Consider the following 15,217-nt stretch of genomic DNA (forward strand, 5'->3'; position numbering starts at 1 on the left):
ATCCATATTGTCTCTAATGCAAGAGGTTTAAGGAATCACACAGTGGAAAGTCTAGTTTTTTTAATTTTTCATTTTGTTTTTTAACCAATTCCTTAAAATTTGAGATAGATTTTAAATAGATTCAAAAGATGTTAGAATAATAGTTTTTTACATCAGCATGCATTTTTCTGAAGGGTATGAAGTCTGAAACTCAAATAATGAATTATTTAGTAACTTCAACTCTCAGTCATTTGCCAAAAAAACACAAGTTTTATGAGGCACAGACAAAAAAATGAGGCAAAATCAGAAGGTTCTGTGAAACTCTGGACAGCTGAACAGTATGAATGGAGGTTAAAGAGGACAAGACATACAACTCTTACCAATCAGTATTACAGGAATGTATTTTACAGAAAATGTAAAGTATTTAAATTTTAATTAGACAAATTATAAAGATTAATAGTATGAAACTAAATTGCCATTTTTACTAAATAATCTTTATGCAAACCAGCACAATAAATTCATTACAGACTTTCTTTTTTTCCTGCGTTTAGCAGCAATTATGCTACCAGTATAAAGATTATTTTGATTGTTGACATAGCAAACACTGGCGTTAACAACTGTTTTGCCTTTCGAGTTTAACCGCTCAAACAAACCCACTTGGTGTTACTGAACGGCCAGATCAGAACCCCATACCAGCTCTTAGTGGGCACAAGGTAGCACCAAACAGGGCATCAACCTGTCATATGGAAAAACATATATACCTGTCAACATGTTAATGCAAAAATATAGACAAAACCAAAAATAATGGTGAGACAAAACACCAAAAAATCAGCGACAGATTTTAAATATTATTCTTACACATTTAGAAAGCTGTTAGAACAACAGGTGTGGCATTAGCATGCATTTCCTATTAGGTGAAGGGTATGAAGTCTGAAACTCGGCTAACTTTCATGTAGTGATTTCTGTCCACAATTTGTCAGAAAACTGTACATTTTATGAGGAACACACTAAAAATACGACACAAAAATCTGGGAATAGGCACGCACTAAGCTACAGGCAAGTCAATGGACGCCGGTTCAGCCATGTTGCGTTTTAGCCGGGAAACAGCACTGCAACACCTGGCCGAAAGCTATGCGGACTCCCAGGGAATATACACGCTTTATCAAGAAGTTTCGCCTGTGCCACTTTTCCCCAAGTCTGGATTTTGTATTGAGCACTGTTAAAGGAAGGTTGCCACACACTTCCATGCCCACACACGTACATTGATCGTGTATCTATTGTCACGGGAGCACCTTCTGGTAAAGTGCCTCGGTTAGAGTCACATGGTATGCAACAGGACACTTGAGGCATAAACGACTAGAGGTAGAGGACGGTCATTATTTCAGCACTTTCAGTCATTTTTGCCTTCGCTGCCAAAAGGTGAACGTCACTTGTATTTTTCATTGGTTTTACTCTCTTATCTCTGCTTAAAGCAACTAATTAACCTAAAAGTTAAAACAAGAAGCTTCAAACAGCGCACACAAGATCGTTAAAGCAAGCGTCTTGTAACCATAGAAACCAATACGTTCATGACTACGCGTGTTCCGAATCGCGTGATGATTGGCTAAATGTTTTATTTTGACTAATATGGCTGCGGAAACTTAGGTCAAGAAATGTTATTGTTCTCCTCAAAAGTTACATATGCGCTACTCATGATTCCAGATGAAAAGTAAGCTTTTGTGATTGTTAATGAATTACAGCTACTTGAATGTAGAGCAGATTCCGACTGATAATTAGCAGCAAGTTGCTATTAGCAACTATGTGCGTGTGTACAAATTACTTAAAACTACAGTTGCTTTCATATGTTAGAAGGTAATTTAAGTGCACATAACCATCCTATTTCTGCGTGCCTCTTTATCATGTATATTAATCTTACATCATTAGTCGTCATTTTAATACTTTTTGTTATAGATGGTTGACAGTTAAACTGCTGACCCAAGAAACGGTTGGGACAAGTATCCATGAGGTTTGATGTTTATTTATAGGCAACGTCATCAATATTCTGAAACAGGCAAGTTAACACTGCACTATGTTTGTTCAGAACCCCCTGAGAGAACTATAGACAGTTTTAATAACCCACTAAAAGGAATCACTTGTGAGTAGTGAGGTCTCCAATTAAAGACAAGTTAGACTCATTTAGCTAGCCTGGTTTAATTATTACTAGTTGTGATAATGTACCAACAGTGGGTCCTGCTGGACAGAAAAAAAAAATACCTGTATGGAAGACTGTATTGTAGCGGTTGAAATGAATATATTGTAACAGAAGATACTGGAAGAGAAGAGGTTATTATCAGTCCAGCTAACTTTGAAAAATAGTCTGAAATTAAATTACCTAATTTAGGCCATAAAGATTATATCTTACAGTTCTGATTGCAGCCAGATACGAAATGTCTGTGCAAACCAAAATGAGGAATCCTACTCTAATGTCCTTATGGGTGAACTAATTGCTACCCTGGAAGGGTGGAAGTTTTGAAATGGTTTTATAGCTTTTAAATGCTATAACACATCTCAGCAAAGCTGTGTGTGTGTGTGTGTGTGTGTGTGTGTGTGTGTATTATTGACACACATGCTAGATTCTGGTTCATCTACTAGTAAAGGAGGTAGTGTGGGAACCAGAAGTCAGATGACCAGATGTGTGTGATGTTATTCTGTAAGCCAGCACTGAAATGTTGCTTTAATACTAGATTAATACTAGATAAGACAGAAGTCTCAGGGCAGTCTGTTTTTGAAACTTGATCAAAAAGGAAGACCAGTCATTCACTTCATCTAGTCTTGCTTTAGTAAGTAACCAGATAATAGTAATTCTTTACATCAGTCAGAAAAATATAGCGAGATTAGTTAAGTACTGATCTGATGTTGTAAATCTTTATTTATTCTTTACTGTTAGGACCTCGGTTCAGTCCTCGGAACAGATACGGCCGTTTCCCAGCTCGCACAAGCCAAAAACTCTCAGCTATGAACCTACCCACAATGCCCCTCTCCTAGATACTCTAGTTCTCGTTTGCCACATTCCTAGTCAGACGTGTTAGCCATCTCTCTCAAGCTAAGTAGTAATTTGTAGTTTTTATGACAGTTTTTCTTCTGAATTTCAAAATATTTAGTCAAGGTAGTCTTTTATCACTGTTGCCTATAACCTAGGTGTATTTCCTACCCTTTTTCTTGGTAATTTAATTTTTTACCTCTTTTGACTGTCCCTCTCTCCTGTCTTTGACAGGCCCCTTTTATGTTTTATATTTAATGGTATTCCTTAACATAACTCCACCGGTATTTCTTCCTTAATTTTTTCTACAGGATAGCATTGTTTCAGTAACCATGTCAGACAAAGCTAAGTTGGGTTTCAAACAGTGTGACAAGTGTGGACGTAAGATGCCTAACTCAGATACACATGTTCTTTGTGTCTACTGTTTGGGTGTGAATCACTTGAAAGCTGATTGTGTCATTTGTGCTGGTTTTTCTAATTGGACACTAGCAGAACGTAAGAATAAACTTATTTTCAAAGGTTTACTCAAGACACCTTTCTCAGAGGCTTTATCTGGGTCGGAGATCTCATCCCCTACTAAGACTAAAAAATATAAGGAAAAACAGAGTCACTCAATTCCTGCATCTCTGTCAGTTTCGGAACCGAGTCAGCTCCATGCTTCACCGTCACCCTTGGCGCAGACCTCTTTGGCACCCGGATCTGTGTCCTCTCCCTGGGTGCCGACCATGGTATTCACTCCTGTCTCTGTTCCAACCACAGCACCACTGACTTCGATGCCATCTTTGGTTCCTACATCGGCTCCGATGACTGTTCATGCCTTGGCTTCATCCCTGTCCATGGTGCCGACAGTTTCATCTGTTCCATGGGCTCCGATGACTGTACATACCTTGCCACCATCCCTGTCCACAGTGCTAACAGTTTCCTCGGCTCCATGGGCTCCAATTACTGTACATGCCTCGGCACCATCCTTATTCACGGTGCCGACAGCTTCTTTGGCTCCATTGGCTCCAAAATTCGATTACCTGCCAAGGACAAGATATTCTCCTGCTTATGACCCTTTCTTGGGGCAGAGGTTTAGTCCCTTTCTAGAAAGACCTGATTCCCCTTCTGCAGCCTCTTTTAGATCCACCAGGAGTTTTTCTGAGTTAGACCTAGTGCAGGTTGTGGACAAGCTTCTGGTAGCTAGTGGATTGCCCATTCCAGTTAGACCTTCTGTCCCTCCTGGTTCAGAATCTTCTATCTCATTTTTCCCTGCTTATCCTCCCCCAGCACCCGCTTTGGTACATAATGTCACAGCTCTGACAGCAGTGCCTCCCCTTTTGGTACCCACCACCCTTGCAGCATCGGCTATGATGGAGCCGATGCTTTCTCAGAGTGGTGTGTGGACTGTCCGTACCTTGGTACCTAGTCCGGCACCTATTTTCTCACTGTCACTGTCTATGTTCATGGTTCTGATGGCTCCCATTTCTCTCGTAACCCCTCAACTAGAAGTGGGCTCGGGTGGGCCTGCTGTCCAGGTGATGGATAGGGACGTTCACACCGAAGGCTCACAACCAGCCCCTAGGACACCAGTATCAGAACCCCATATGAAAGGAACCCCTTCTCCGGAGTCCTCCTCAGAAGATCCCACTGGAGAGCCACCCCAGAAGAAACGGTGCAAGAGGAAGCACCTTGATCACAGTAGACACTGATTGTGATGAAGGGGAAGGGTCCCCGTGTTCTCCCCCAGACATTTCATTTGGAGACATTCTCGAAATCCTCAAACAGCAGGGGGAATGGAAGTCTTTTAACCCTTCTTCTGAGGAATTGGTGTTTCTGCAAGCCTTCCCTGCCTGGCCATCTACTTCCTGGGTGACCCCACCAGCAGATGATCTTGTTAAATTAATTGTGCAGTGTGCCTGAAAGGCCCCGGACAATGTAGAACCCGTCCCCCGGAGGCCGGACAAATTTTATCTACACCTGAAGACCAGCCCCACTTGGTCCAAGCAGCTGACAGCTGATTCTATGTTCGTGGTGGCAGCCACCAAGAGGGAACTGGCAGAGGATAGTTCCACTGTCCATCCTCCAAACAGGGAGTCCTGGACCATGGACAGACTAGGGAAGCGAACCTATGCTTCAGTGACCTTTGCCATTTGGTTGCTGAATTATCTGGCACACTTTACTTGCCTCCAAAGAGACCTAATTTCTAAAATATCTTCCTCTTTGGTGGGGGTACTGCCTGATGAGGTGCGTGACACTGTCGCCTTGCAGTTAGCTACCCTTGAATCCATCTCAAACTCCTCGATCATTTGATATCTCACACCGCCGAGGGGGCAGCTCAAGCTGCCACATTTGGGGTTTTCATGAGATGTAATGCTTAGATGCAGTTATGTGATTTTGAAGACCCCTTTAAATCTTCCTTTGTTAATGCACCTGTTGATGAATCCGCACTTTTTTGACCCAAGGTACGTGACACACTTGCACGTAGTGAGAAAGACGGAAAAACCTTGTCTGCTGTGGGCATATGCTTTTCCAACCCCCAGAGGCCTTACTCCAGGAACCAGAAGGGGGGAAAAATATGGTTCAAGAAATCCCAAGGATCCTTTCATGACACTCGTGATGAGCAATCTCCCCAAGACAGAGAGGGCTACTCATATGGAAGACGCCCCTTTCAGGGTAGAGGGGGGTCCTCATAACCAGGGAGCCAGAGATTCTTTCTCTGACAGACCCTACCAGCACTCCTGAGCAGCTGCCCAATAGTTTTCCTCTGGAAGCAGACGGGGGTCATTTCTCTCTGCATCTACCAGCCTGGCATCTTATTACTAACGATATTTGGGTGCAGAGAATAATATCCAGAGGCTACCAAATACTTTTTGACCTAACTCACATAGGTTCATAGGTTCATACTAGGCTATCTGCCCTAGGGCATTTATAAGCCTAGCCAGAGTGTGTTTGGCTTTCTCCACCCATTTTAAATTAATTTTGCTATGCCTTTTTTTGAGGTTAGTATACTGTGCCTCTGTCTAACAGTGACACAGAAATGATAGCCGGGGTAAACCTACGATCTCCCATCCACTCATCAAGATTCCTCTTGAAGAGAGTCAATGTGGGACTCTGCCTAACCTGGACTGGGATTTCATTCCAGAGTGAAGGGAGCCTCTGAGTTATGAATCTGTCCCTCCAGCATGTCCTATTTATTTCAGTGCTGAGGTTCAAGTCTCTCGAGCGTGAGCTCGATGGGATTTGGATTTTCTGAGGTGCAGCATGTCCATTAATTCCGGGTTGGACATGGCTTTATACGTCAGGCACAGATCGGCTCTGAGCAGGCGGTATGCCACTGAGTAGAGCTGGAGTTTCTTTAACCGGGCAACATATGGCATCTGTTTGAGCCCTTTGATCCTCTTGGTGAGGTACTTTTGGGGTCTTTCCAGTTGCTGCAGGTGTCTGGTAAGGTACATCCCAAAAGGGGCATTGTACTCAATTATGGGCCTGATGAGGGATGAGTAAAGAGGTACGATGACCTCCCCTGATCTAGATGTGAATCCCTTCATGATTAGGTGGGCTATATAAAATGTTTTTCTAACCACTTTAGCCACGTGGTTTGTCAAATGAGAGATTGCTATCAACTTGGGTCCCCAGGCCCCTAATGACTTCTTCTGTACTTAATGGATTATCACCTATGTGGTAATTTGTGGCACTTTGTTTTGCCAAAGGGATGACTATACACTTTTGGCGTTTAGCTTGAGGCCATGGCTCTGGCACCAGTTGTCTGTTTCTATGAGGCCCTTTTGGAGGATGCTTGTGTCGGCTGGAGAGTTGATTATGGCACCCAGTTTGCAGTCATCTGCAAACTTGGTCAGCCACAGTCCTTCCGTGTTGGCCTGTACCACCGAGAAATATATACCGAACAAGAGGCCCCAGGACTGAGCCTTGTGGGATGCCACTTGTAACTGGTTTGGAGTCTGACATGGCTCCAGCAATTCTAACCATGTGGGTTCTGTCCTTGAGCCAGTTTGCAACCCATCTAGTGACATAGGGGTTTATATTTAAGCTGGTGAGCTTATCTATAATGCCAGTGGGGTATTGTATCGAAGGCTTTTGCGAGGTCCAGGTAGGCTGTGTGGACCACCTTCCCTCGTCAATGGCCTTGGTGACTGTTTCAAAGAAATCGACCAGGTTTAAGAGGCAGGATCTGCCCTTAACAAAGCCAAACTGGGTAGGATCCAGTGTCTGTAGGTCCCCAATATCTTTATTTATGAGGTCCATGATGATCCTTTCCATAGCTTTGCAGACCAAGCTAGTCAGGCTTATGGGGCGATAGTTTCCAGGATCCGTTGAGGCACCACCTTTGTGGAGAGGGACCACTGTTGCTGTACGCCACTCTTTGGGTACATATCCTGTAGTAAGGCTAAGATTGAACAGTAGTTTTATGTTTGGGTTTAGCTCTTCTTGGAGTTCATGTAGGATGCAGCCCAGAACACCATCTGGTCCCATTGATGCTGTGTTTTTTGCTTTGGAGAGGGCGGCTCTTACCTGAGCATCTGAGATGTCAGGGGGGCAGCACTCTGTTAGGATAGATCTTTGCCCTTTTGGCGGGGAGAGGGGGGAGTAGTTTGCACTGAACCTGTCAGCTAGGATGTTAGCAATGTCTGTGGGCTCGGTGTATTTTTTGTAATTTTGGACTAATTCTGAGCATATCTGGGAATTCCCACCCAGGTTCCTAACATAACTAAAGAAAGCCTTGTGATTATCCTTAGTGTCCTGTGCAATTTTTCTCTCGAAGCTGGCCTTAGACGATTTTATGAGTGCCCGTAGTTTTTTGCTAATACTGATCAGAGATGCCTTCCTTTTTGGGATTTTGCTCTATCATGTAGTAGCTTCCTCCTTCTATTGTATAGTTTGTTTATGGCTGGGGTCCACCAGACAGGACGTCTGCCTTTGGAGGATTGGGTCTTGGTTTTATTTGGGATTGCATGATCCATGCATTCCTGAAGGTGTTCATAGAATCGTTTATAAAGGATTCTGCGGTCTGGGCGTATTTTCCACAGGCCGGGGCTTTGAAGGATTTTGCCTCGGTTTTGAGGCGTGTGAAATTTGCTTTAGAGAAGTTTTTCACTGTGGTTTTCTGGGCAGGGGGTGGGGTCGGGATGTGAATATCCAGTGAGATTAGTTTATGGTCTGATCTTACCAGTGAGGGATACACTTCTGGTCTGGAGCATAGTGTCCCCATGTTGGTGATGATCAGGTCCAGTATGTTTTCCCCTCTTATGGGAGTGGTAACAAGTTGTTCCATAGCATTTGAGTTTATAAATTCTAGGAACCTTCGGGCTAGGGTGTTGGAGCTAGAGTAATGCTCCCAGTCTATGTTTGGGTAGTTGAAGTTGCCCAATATAATGGTGTTTGGAGAGACCTTCATATTTTCCAGTATTCTCAGGAAGGCCAAGTGGGGTTCCTGTGTTTGGGAGGGTAGTCTGTAGCAGGCTATAAACTGGAAGGCAGTTTTACCCACAGTTAGTTGCACATGGATAGTCTCTGATGCTTCGTGCTGTGCCACCAACCTGGAGGTGTGGGTATCTTTGACGAATATTGATACTCCCCCTCCTTTTGTGGTTTGGTCCAAGTTTTGGGGCAGAAAAGCATGGTATGAGGTATAACCTGGTAGTGCTGGGGTGCTCTCGGGAGATTTGAACCAGGTTTCTGTTACTGCACAGATATCGATGTTCTCCATGCTAAGGAGAGTTTCGAGTGCGTGCATCATGAGGTTTAGACTTCTGGCGTTGAGTAGTCCGTCAAATGAATCCCTGATGTACCACACAATCAGAGGGGATTAGCAGCCTTAGAAATAGAAAAACTGCTAAGAAAAAGAGTCATCCAACCAGTTCCACCAGAACAGACAGGATCCAGGTTTTACTTAAGGTTCTTTTTAGTGCCAAAAAAGACAGAGGAATGGAGACCAATCTTGGATCTCAGCCTACTGAACAAATTTATCAAACCTCAAAAATTCTGGATGGTCACAGTAAAATCTATTCTTCCCTTCCTAGGGAGGGACAATTGGATGTGTTCTATAGACCAACTTGATGCGTACTACCAAATAAAGATCGATCACCGCTCCCAGAGGTTTCTCTGCTTCCAGCTGGGAGCCAATCACTACCAGTTCAGGGCATTGCCATTCAGTCTTATAACAGCCCCCCGTGTCTTCACCAAATGTATGGCAGATGTGGTAGCTCAGCTTCGACTACAAGGATTCCAGGTGTTTCCTTATCTAGATGACTGGCTCCTTACTGCTCTGACCAGGAATCTCCTAGTCCACAGTGTTTCTTACACTCAAGATCTCGCTCTCTGCTTAGAGATTACAATCAACAAAGACAAATCTCAGATGTCTCCAGCGAAGACACTGGAATTTATTGGAGCAGTCTTCAACGCAACATCCTGTCAAGCTTCTCTCCCCCCCTCACAGGCTTTTGAAAATAAGACACCAAAGTCAAGACCATCTTCCTCACACGTTTGTACCAGCACGTCTTGTATTGCAACTCTTGGGCTCCATGGCAGCTGCCATTACCTTGGCACCACTGGTGAGACTGCACATGAGAATCCTGCAGTGGATCCTTTCCGCACAATGGTCGTTGTTAACCCACCCACTCAACCACATGATATGCCTTATGAACCGTTACAAGGAGGAAATGCTATGGTGGATGGAGCCACAAAAGAATCTTTGGTGTTGACCATTCTGCCTTCCCCAATCCACGGCCATGGTGACCATGGATGCTTCACTATTAGGGTGGGTGGGGACATTTCCAGTGAAAGACTGTCCAAGGCACCTGGACCCCCCTCGAGGCCAACTTGCACATAAATGTCCTGGAACTGAGGGCAGTTTTCTTAGTGTTGCAAGCGTTCCATGCATCCCTGCCATCGGGGACCATTGCAATTCAGTCAGACAACATGTCAGTTGTCTGATATATCAACAAGCAAGGCAGAACCAGATCTTACCCCCTGTGTCGGGAAGCCATGAGGATTTGGCACTGGGTGATAGCTTCCAATCGCTTTCTTATAGCAACGCACATTCCCAGGAGTTCCAACCTTATTGTGGAAAATCTGTGCAGGAACATCCTGATGCCTCACGAATGGTCCCTCAATCCTGTAATAGCTTCTCGGATCTTCCAACATTGGGGCAAGCCTTGCTGCGACCTGTTTGCTTCTCCCCTGAATTACAAATGCAGGAGCTATTTTGCCTTGATCCCCCTCAGGGGGAACCACCGAGGGACGCTCTAACGCACAGTTGGCCCTCGGGTCTTCTGTATGCCTTTCCCCCATTTCCCCTCATTCCAAAATTTCTCCAGAAAGCTCAGAGGTTGAAAAGCAAAGTGATCCTCATTGCTCCCTACTGGCCACATCAAGTCTGGTTCCCGTTTCTATGGCCTCATCTGATTCACAGCCCATGGATTCTGGATCATTCCCAGGACCTGTTATCCCATCCTCAGGGACTGATTCATCGCAACCTGCACAGTCTCAAGCTCACAGCCTGGTTCCTCCACTTCCAATGATTGCCAAACTGCCTGACATGCCATCTCCTGTTCATGAAATTCTTCTGGCCTCACACCAACCTTCCACTAGAAAGGTTTATTCTAGTAAATGGACTAGGTTCTCTGTTTGGGCCAAAGACCAGAACTTAGACCCTTTCTGTATGCCTATTCAAAAGAGTCTGCAATGCCTGACTACTCTCCTGCATGCAGGAGCCACAGCTCCAATGATCACTGTACATTTAGCAGCTATAATGGTCTTGAATATTCTTCAATTATGTCACACCACCTATGCAAGACTTTTTGAAGGGAGTATTACATGTTAAACCTCCGGTCAACCCTCCCTTAGATCCCTAGGACTTGACTCTGGTGCTTCAATCTCTTACAGGTTCTCCCTTTGAGCCCATTGATTCATGTGATTTGAAATTTTTGTCTTAGAAAACCATAATTCTAGTAGCACTCACCTCAGCGAGAAGAGTATCTGAGCTGCAGGCATTGAGTGTCAAGAGTCCTTACTTGATCTTCCACATGGATAGGGTGTCACTTCATACTAATCCTTCCTTCTTGCCTAAGGTAATTTCTGTTTTTTCCATTAATCAATCTATTGACCTGCTGGTTTTCTTCCCAAGGCATTCTAACAAAGGGGAGTACCTTTTGCACACCCTTGATGTGCACTGACAGCTTCGTTGTTATTTGGACAGGACTAAATCTTTCAGGAAAACAGATCAATTTTTTGTGGCCTTTGCAGGACCCAGAGTGGGTAACCCTGTTTCCAAAGTGACTTTATCCTGTTGGCTTATAAACATCATCACCTTTATCTACCAACAGAATAAACTACCCTTACCTTCCAGAATAAAGGCTCATTCTACCAGATCTGTGGCTACCTCTGTAGCTTTTCATTCCAGAGTCTCTATGGATGATATATGGGCAGCAGCCACATGGGCAAGACTTCATACCTTCATATCTCATTACAAATTGGATTTGGCCTCCAGGGGACAAGCATCTTTTGGTTCTGTGGTGCTCAGGAATATCCTTCCTTAGGGCCACCCAGGACTCAAGTAGCTGGGGACTCAGTCCTAACAGTAAAGAATAAATAAAGATTTACAACATCAGATAAAGAAGTTATGTCTTACCATAACATTCCATCTGAGTTGTAGATCTTTATTCATTCTTTACTTCCCACGCTCCTTCCCCCTGCCTGGACTCTTGGTGGTCTGCAGCTACTCCTGGTTAGGGTATTTGCTCAGACAGAGCCTCCTACCCTTTTCCTATTACTACATCTTTATCTAGGGCAGGCAAACTCGATCTGGAGTATCTAGGAGAGGGGCATTGTGGGTAGGTTCTTAGCTGAGAGATTTTGGCTTGTGCGAGCTGGAAAAGAGCCGTATCGGTTCCGAGGATGGAACCGGAGGTCCTAACTATAAAGAATGAATAAAGATCTACAACTCAGATGGAACATTATGGTAAGACATAACTTATTTTTTTTCAGTATCTGTGTGAATCTATCCATCTGTGTTATTTTTAATATTTCCTGTGATTGAAACGCTGGTGTGTATTGTAAATAGATATTTAAAACGTTCATGTTTTTATTATTTCTTATTAAATATATTTAACATTTTACCAAGAAAACTCAAAACAAGAAGTAATGAGGAGAAAATAAAATATATTCCACCAAATGAACGCTTTATTGATAAATCCGCGTTTTCGTCTGTATGTAGACTTCATCAGATTAAACTGATTGTTTTGAGTTTTATTGGTATTGTGTTGAGAAGTAAGCCGTTGATTCACATATTTAACATTTTCATTATGGCTGGTCTTTTAGAGAATATTTTAACCTTTGAGAGTACTTGTATTTATTTGGTGACATTGTGTCTGCACCTAAAAGCCTTGCTGCTTTGGTCAAACATACCATTTGTATTAGTATTCATTTTACTCAGTATAATTGGGTACCCTTATAGGAGCCTTACAGTAGCTGGCTTTGGAGTGTTCTGGTGGCAGTATATACCATATAGTCTAGGCAGAGGGGGAATTGCTGGTAAATCTGTGCCAGCCTTTCCCGAATGTGTGTGTGTGTATGTGTGTGTGTGTGTGTGTGTGTGTGTGTGTGTGTGTGTGTGTGTGTGTGTGTCAGCTACTTGGAGAAGGGACACAGAGCACTGGTTTCACAGAGAGGGTGGTAGAGGACTTGGCTTGGAACACTCGGCTGAGGACTCAATTCTACAGCTGTGTCAGTGGGGAGTCTTATTTGGGAGCCCAAGGACTGAGTGTGCTCCCTGTGTGCTTTTAAGGGAAATTGTGCTTGGTGCAGAGAGTTCCATCTGGAAATAATAGTTTTGTTCCAAGTGAACATCCCACACTGGTGGCATGATGAGGCTTGAGACTCCTTAAGCACTGGCCCCGAGGAGGGGTGTCACACTAGTATAAACTTTCTGCTTTAGTTACTGTGTGCTTTTGTTAATGTGGTGACTGGCAGCATAGCACTCACCTTCTATCTTCTGCCATCCATGGAACAGATGGGCAAAATATGGGACACTTCCTAGCAGCTTACCAGGAAGCTCACAAGATGGTTAAATGTTAATTTAAACATAGACCATGTGTTCCAAGCCAAGTCCTCTAAACAAATGATAATACATAAATAAATACATGTTATTTTGTTTCTGTATTTACCATGAATACAAGTTAAAAAAATATTAACACTGAATGTGTGGCAGACCCTTTTAGTATGGAACTGTGAGGAACATGGACTTCTTAAGATTCAAAATTAAGAGCATTCCTCAAAATGAGGTACACTTGAGAGCTATTGAGCGTTTTTTTTTTCTGAATGCTGAATTATTTGCTGTTTGAAACAAACTATTTTTAACACTGTTCAATTCTGACAGTTCATAGCATGGCATGCCACAAAAATGGCACTTGTAAACCAAATATTTGCATTTGATTTGATTTATCCAGTGAAGAGTAAAAATTCAGACTGAAACCTTCAGGCAGTTTTATTTGTTTATTTTTTGTTTTATTTGCAGTTGGTTAACCAGGATAGTCCATTGGGCCAATAAGAACCTGTTTTCAATGGAGTCCTGGGGAGAAAAGCTCCAAGGCAAAACAAAGATTACAGCAGTTACAATTACATTTTAGGTTACATTAAGTACAAAAAGCAAACATTTCATTTGTAAATATACAGTTTCTTGAAATGGAATAGTTAGAGTGCAAAACTTTGTCTGGTAATAAAGAATCCATTACGGTACCATATTTCAGTTTTGCATATATATGGTGAAGAATAAGTAGATGTTAGAAGGGATGCCATAATACTTAGTAAAGTCATGAAAAATGTGTATAATGATTTCAGTGACCTCACGTGTACAATTTAGGTGCTTACTTTTATTTACATTCTGATCATGTGTATGCTGTTGGGAGAGTAAAGAAAGCTGTTAAAAGGTGCTTGATGTGAAATCTGCATTACCCTAAATACTAGGTGCCTTATGTAGGATGTTGTTAGAAGTTAATAATATTTTGTTGTATGTCTATAGTTTGGCTGCTACTCTTTTCAAACAAATACTTGAAAACATATACACATAATTAAGCAAATAAAGAAGGAAATGGCTTGCAAGGCCAAACACTGTGTCCAGGAAGTGTACTGGTTACTTTCTAAATCTTTGAGAACTGAGATGATGTTATATCGAATTATGTATATATATTGTTCTGGTTTTCTTACATTTAGCAGCAGAGTCTGTGTGGTTTGCATGGCTAGCAACAGTTTTTTTCTGTACTTTAGATTGTTATTACCTTCATAGTCTCTGTGGCAAAAGTGCTTGCTGTTAAAGCAAGAATTGTTTGTATTCACTTGGTCCCAAAAGATGCACATTCATTTTATGTCTAGTTTCAGTTGTGTTTTCATTTTATTTACTTCCTCTTACTGAAATAAAATATTTTGATTAGTGCTAATTTAAAATGCTGTGGCAGTTCAAAGTAGTAAAAGAGAGTTTGTGGGTTTGGTTACCTCTGTGGAATGTTTTCATTTGTACCGTGAGAAGTTACTTAATTACCTGAATACTCTGAATATAACAACATTTCTGAATTTTGTTGATGTTCATTTAATAGTACCATTTATTCTGTTTTGGTGTAAGTAAAATTTCTGTGGATTGTATTTGCACATGCAGCTGTTTCTGTCTGTGTCATATCATATGCAGTTGCATTTTTTACTCTGAAATTTTTGAATATACTTTTAGCAAAACATTAAGCTTGTTTAAATGCCTCATCCAAAGTGTGTTCTGATTCACTCTTTATACAAACATTACACAAAAATTAAGCTGTAATCCAAAGCACTTGAAAAAAATATGTGGTAAACCAAGTTTCTGGAGATATTTGGAATATTACAGTCACATTTTTATTTTTGGTTTCCTTGAAAAAGGAGATTCATTGAACATGACAGAAAATCAGAATGGAGTAATTGAGTTGAAACTAACACTTTAGTGTTTTGCAGTTCAATAACACATCATACAAGTAGCTGCGAAGAAACTGCTGTAGTATATGTTTTAGGTAATCTGTGGCATTGGCAGAAAGATCAAAGTTTAAATATCAGCCTCTTTCATTTCAGGGGGTATTAACATGTTTCACTAGTGTTTCCAGTATGGACACGGGTAGACACACTGAGACTAGATTTGATACAACTTCATTGCGCTAACAGTGTTGTTCAAACATTGGTGTGATAATGAATAATTTAGGAAAGGGA

At 42.2% G+C, this 15,217-nt stretch overlaps 1 protein-coding gene across 1 annotated transcript in view; it reads left to right on the top strand.

Annotated features, from left to right (window-relative positions):
* Positions 1–1,217: 1,217 nt before the first annotated feature.
* The window catches only part of CFAP20DC (CFAP20 domain containing), a 2,639,303-nt gene continuing 2,625,303 nt past the window's right edge, over positions 1,218–15,217 (top strand). Inside the window, exon 1 of the mRNA XM_044076355.1 lies at positions 1,218–1,687. The gene's annotated coding sequence lies outside the window, so the exon portion shown is untranslated. The remainder of the gene's footprint in view (positions 1,688–15,217) is intronic.

The sequence above is a fragment of the Protopterus annectens genome, chromosome 7.part0, assembly GCF_019279795.1.
Source record: "Protopterus annectens isolate FY-2018-M chromosome 7.part0, PAN1.0, whole genome shotgun sequence".
Lineage (NCBI taxonomy): Eukaryota > Metazoa > Chordata > Ceratodontiformes > Protopteridae > Protopterus > Protopterus annectens.